This window comes from Nerophis ophidion, linkage group LG11 (genome assembly GCF_033978795.1).
Source record: "Nerophis ophidion isolate RoL-2023_Sa linkage group LG11, RoL_Noph_v1.0, whole genome shotgun sequence".
NCBI classification, from domain to species: Eukaryota; Metazoa; Chordata; class Actinopteri; order Syngnathiformes; family Syngnathidae; genus Nerophis; species Nerophis ophidion.
Window position 1 is genome coordinate 65970266 of NC_084621.1, and position 6409 is coordinate 65976674.

The following is a 6409-nucleotide window of genomic DNA, read 5'->3' on the forward strand; positions in this document are numbered from 1 at the left end:
GTGGGTGGCACCGGGAGCAGGTGGGTAAAGTGTCTTGCCCAAGGACACAACGGCAGTGACTAGGATGGCTTAAGCGGGGATCGAACCTGGAACCCTCAAGTTGCTGGCACGGCCGCTCTACCAACCGAGCAATACCGCCCCATAATACCAGAACGTGTGTGTGCCTGTGTGTGTGTGTGTGGATTTTCAAATATGCACAATTCCCACATTTCTCAACCGATTCTCTCTCTCTCTCTAGTTCTTCTTTTTTTCTTTCTTAGTGTATTTTGAACATGAACACATTTACATTACAATACAAACAATGTAATATCACCTCACATCACATCATGTCCGAAAAAGGAGTAGGAAGAAGCAAAGCTTATTTAATCCTACCCCTTTTCCCACGTCAGAGCGCCCACAAATATATACATTCGTTTACTGAGCTTTTTTTACAGCAAAATAGTAAAAAAGACATCCGTGAATGAGTAATACAATCAATCAATCAATCAATCAATGTTTATTTATATAGCCCCAAATCACAAATGTCTCAAAGGACTGCACAAATCATTACGACTACAACATCCTCGGAAGAACCCACAAAAGGGCAAGGAAAACTCACACCCAGTGGGCAGGGAGAATTCACATCCAGTGGGACGCCAGTGACAATGCTGACTATGAGAAACCTTGGAGAGGACCTCAGATGTGGGCAACCCCCCCCCCCTAGGGGACCGAAAGCAATGGATGTCGAGCGGGTCTAACATGATACTGTGAAAGTTCAATCCATAGTGGCTCCAACACAGCAGTGAGAGTTCAGTTCAAGCGGATCCAAGACAGCAGCGAGAGTCCCGTCCACAGGAAACCATCTCAAGCGGATCAGCAGCGTAGAGATGTCCCCAACCGATACAGGCGAGCGGTCCATCCTGGGTCCCGACGAGCGGTCCATCCTGGGTCTCGACTCTGGACAGTCAGTACTTCATCCATGGTCATCGGACCGGACCCCCTCCACAAGGGAGGGGGGGACATAGGAGAAAGAAAAGAAGCGGCAGATCAACTGGTCTAAAAAGGAGGTCTATTTAAAGGCTAGAGTATACAGATGAGTTTTAAGGTGAGACTTAAATGCTTCTACTGAGGTGGCATCTCGAACTGTTACCGGGAGGGCATTCCAGAGTACTGGAGCCCGAACGGAAAACGCTCTATAGCCCGCAGACTTTTTTTGGGCTCTAGGAATCACTAATAAGCCAGAGTCCTTTGAACGCAGATTTCTTGCCGGGACATATGGTACAATACAATCGGCAAGATAGGATGGAGCTAGACCGTGTAGTATTTTATACGTAAGTAGTAAAACCTTAAAGTCACATCTTAAGTGCACAGGAAGCCAGTGCAGGTGAGCCAGTACAGGTGTAATGTGATCAAACTTTCTTGTTCTTGTCAAAAGTCTAGCAGCCGCATTTTGTACCAACTGTAATACAACAGTTCTGTAACATGTAATTCATTAATTAAATCATTATCTTTAACATTTTATCATTGTTTTCCTCCTCTCCAAGGTTCTCATAGTCATCATTGTCACCGACGTCCCACTGGGTGTGAGTTTTCCTTGCCCTTATGTGGGCCTACCGAGGATGTCGTAGTGGTTTGTGCAGCCCTTTGAGACACTAGTGATTTAGGGCTATATAAGTAAACATTGATTGATTGATTGATGACCGAGACCAAACATGAGAGGAGCACTATAGGTTATCGTGCCGAATGTATTGTACCATATGTGTCACCACCTGCTGCCACCTAGTGGTTTATATTCAGTTTCCTTTCTTGGTGCAGTTGACCTTGTGACCTCACTCCAGTTCTCTTTCCCCTGCAGTTCCTGTCTCTCTAATGGGTGGAGCTGCGAAACGTGCACAGCTGTTTCTAATTCTGATTGAGGATATTTAACCTGCACTTTGGCAGCTGGATGGCACTCGGTGATTCAACCCTGTGGCTTCACTCCGAGACCTTCCTTGCATTTTGCTACGCTTGTTTCTGATTGCTCCTGGTGCCATCCAGCCTGTGTCTTAGTGTGTAGTCGCACGTCTTGCAAACTCTAGAACAGGGGTGGGCATTACGTCGATCGCGATCGACTGGTCGATCTCGGAGGGTGTGTCAGTCGATCTCAAGCCAGGCATTAAAAAATAGACATAAAAATGAGCAATCATCAATCATACCAAGACTTCACTTTCGTCAGTTGTTTGACATTCTCGGCACCCGAGGATCTTGTGAGATGACGCTGGCTGCTGCGAGCTCATATTTAAGAAAAAAATCACTAACAGGGCGGACGCAGAGAAACACATTTTATTTCTAGAGACTCCGTACCTACTGTCAAAACTCTAAAGAGCGACTGCACAGTTCCTGTCTTCACCATAAAAGACCTGTTTCATCCTGCCTGTGCTAACAAAATAAGAGTCTCAGAAAGCTAGCGTGCACAAGCTACGGAGTTTGATGCCAATGTATTTCTCCCCCGCCCTCAGCGACCGCTTTCTCACTTGCTTGCCCACCCGCACACTCACTGACGTCACTCACCTGCTGCCAGACATTAAAGGGCCACACACATATGCTACTCTCATAACAAAGTGTTTAAAAAGGAGTATGCAAGTTGGACAAATGAGATGCCAAATCCAACCACTTTCATGTGGTATTGGACAGAAAGGAGGACTTTTTTTTTCCTCCATTTGAAAATGCGGACGTTATCAGCACCACTGTCTAATTCCAATCAATGCAAGTCATCAGAATCAGGTAATACACCAACTTATATTCTTGTCTTCATGAAAGAAAGGAATCTATGTGTGTTAAACATGCTTGTATTATCATTAAACACCATTAACTTGTTAACAAAAATGTCTCTTTCATAAATAAATAAATATAAATTATAAATAGGAATGAGGTAGATCTCCTCGACTTGGTCAATTGAAAAGTAGCTCGCCTGCAGAAAAAGTGTGAGCGCCCCTGCTCTAGCCTAAGTTTTGTTTATATTGGACAGCTTTTGTTGTTTTTGCCACAAAGCCCTTTTTGAGTTTACCTTCTTGCGTCGTCGTCCTTAATTCTCTCCTTTTTGGAGCACCCTTAGTTGTAAGTACGTTCTACTGAGTAAAGAGACTGTTTTACTCACCTTTTGTGTGTCTGCATCCTTGGGTTCCTCGCCATACTTGTACCAAACCGTGACAATATGTCCCGGCAAGAAATCTGCGTTCAAAGGACTCCGGCTTATTAGTGATTCCCAAAGCCCAAAAAAAGTCTGCGGGCTATAGAGCGTTTTCCATTCGGGCTCCAGTACTCTGGAATGCCCTCCCGGTAACAGTTCGAGATGCTACCTCAGTAGAAGCATTTAAGTCTCACCTTAAAACTCATTTGTATACTCTAGCCTTTAAATAGACTCCATTTTTTTAGACCAGTTGATCTGCCACTTTTCTTTTTCTCCTATGTCCCCCCCTCCCTTGTGGAGGGGGTCCGGTCCGATGACCATGGATGAAGTACTGGTTGTCCAGAGTGGAGACCCAGGATGGACCGCTCGTCGGGACCCAGGATGGACCGCTCGCCTGTATCGGTTGGGGACATCTCTACGCTGCTGATCCGCCTCCGCTTGGGATGGTTTCCTGTGGACGGGACTCTCGCTGCTGTCTTGGATCCACTTTGAACTGAACTCTCGCGGCTGTGTTGGAGCCACTATGGATTGAACTTTCACAGTATCATGTTAGACCCGCTCGACATCCATTGCTTTCGGTCCCCTAGAGGTGGGGGGGGTTGCCCACATTTGAGGTCCTCTCCAAGGTTTCTCATAGTCATCATTGTCACTGGCGTCCCACTGGGTGTGAGTTTTCCTTGCCCTTATGTGGGTTCTTCCGAGGATGTCGTAGTGGTTTGTACAGTCCTTTGAGACATTTGTGATTTAGGGCTATGTAAATAAACATTGATTGATTAATTGACTCTGGGGTCGAGTGGTGTTGGACCGGTACTTTTTAGAGGCGGTATTTTTAGACCAGTTGATCTGCCGTTTCTTTTCTTTTTCTCCTCCGTCCAACTGGAGGGGTCGGTCCGGTGGCCATGGATGAGGTGCTGGCTGTCCTGAGTCGGGACCCAGGATGGACCGCTCGCCTGTGTATCGGTTGGGGACTTCTCTGCGCTGCTGATCCACCTCCGCTTGGGGTGGTTTCCTGCTGGCTCCACTGTGGACGGGACTCTCTCTGCTGTGCTGGATCCACTTTGGACTGGACTCTCACGGTTGTGTTGGATCCACCATGGATTGAACTCTCACAGTATCATGATAGACCCGCTCGACATCCATTGCTTTCGGTTCCCCTGGGGGGGTTGCCCACATATGCGGTCCTCTCCAAGGTTTCTCATAGTCATCATTGTCACCGACATCCCACTGGGTGTGATTTTTCCTTGCCCTTATGTGGGCCTACCGAGGATGTCGTAGTGGTTTGTGTTGTGGTTTGTACAGCCCTTTGAGACACTAGTGATTAAGAGCTATATAAATAATCATTGATTGATTAATTGATTGATAGGTTAAAAAAGCTACACATTTTATCGGTTTTGAAAATGAAAAACATCAAAATGGCTCAAGCATGCTTTATTTTTTCTGTGTGCTCACCTTACCCCATTTTTCTGTACTTAAATCATCTTATTAAATGAATTAAAAGTGGGTTAAATTCCTGGATATTGTAGTTGGCGTTACACGAAGCATTTCACTAAACATTTCATTTCATTAATTTTTTTAATTTATCTCCTTCTTTGATGTGCATTTTAATGGATACACAATTATACGTCAATTAGACAATTTAAATTCACACAACAATGCCTGAGAAGGAGCAGGATGAAGAAAAATCTTATAGTTTCCTGCCCCCTAAGACATAATACATAGTCTTGCTTCATGAATATCATTTAAACCAACAAATACATCCAAATGTAATGAAACAATCAAAAAACACAAGAAAAACACAACAAGTGCAAAACTTCATAAAGTATAAACCAAACAGAGATAATAATAATAATAATATACACCTCACGGAATGATACAAAGCAAATACAAAACCAGACAAAAAAATAAGTAAAATAATCAATACAAAATAAATACCGTATTTCCTTGATTTGTCACAGGGTTTATAGTATGCGCCTGCCTTGAATTACTGCCGGGTCAAACTCGCTTCGCAAAATAATTAGCGCATGCTTAGTATTACCGCCTGGTCAAACTCTGGACGTCACGAGTGACAGCTATTTTGAAGAAACTAGAATATAAAATGTGCTTTTAATTATTTAACCTTTTTATGTTAAGTACATAACTCCACGTGTCCATTCATAATTGTGATGTCTTCAGTGACAATCGACAATGTAAATAGAGATGGAAATAAAGAAAACGCATTGAATGAGAAGGCGTGTCCAAATTCCCCTGTCATCATTTTCAAAATGGAGGAGGCTGATTTTAATACCGGTAGTTTGAAATCGCATAAAGGGAAGATTAAGAGCTATTCAGTAGGATTTAAGGTCCAAGCTTACATCATACTCACATTTTTTACTGCATGCCTTTGGTAAGTGCTGGAGTGAGAAAAGGTTTTAAAATAATTAGCGCATGCTTACTTTTACCGCGGGCTTCACGGTGGCAGAGGGGTTAGTGCGTCTGCCTCACAATACGAAGGTCCTGCAGTCCTGGGTTCAAATCCAGGCTCGGGATCTTTCTGTGTGGAGTTTGCATGTTCTCCCCGTGACTGCGTGGGTTCCCTACGGGTACTCCGGCTTCCTCCCACCTCCAAAGACATGCACCTGGGGATAGGTTGATTGGCAACACTAAATTGGCCCTAGTGTGTGAATGTGAGTGTGAATGTTGTCTGTCTATCTGTGTTGGCCCTGTGATGAGGTGGCGACTTGTCCAGGGTGTACCCCGCCTTCCGCCCGATTGTAGCTGAGATAGGCGCCAGCGCCCCCCCCGACCTCTAAAGGGAATAAGCGGTAGGAAATGGATGGATGGGATGGATACTTTTACCGCATGCCTTTGATAAGCGCAAGAGTGAGAAGAGGTTTTAGATTAATTAGCGCCCGGGCGGCAATTCAAGGAAATACGGTAAATAATGCAGTCCGTGCGAGGACGTTTGAAATAAAGTGTCCAGTAAATGACCCCACCACGCAGGTTGAACAATTAAAGCAAATGTACTTTTTTTTAAATTGAAAGACTTATAACCAAACGACATGTGCCAGAACGTGTGCACCGATGCTTTAATATCGACAGATCGATACTCACGTAACACTATTGGAGATTTCCTGAGGTCAGAATCAGGTAGACGTCAAGCACAAAATACAATCCGGAAATAAGAACTCGCAATATATATCAAGCTTTTTTATTTTTTTTACAAATCCATTTTTAGAATTGATACCTTTTTTTACATTCAGTTTTTTTTGTACATCACAAGTT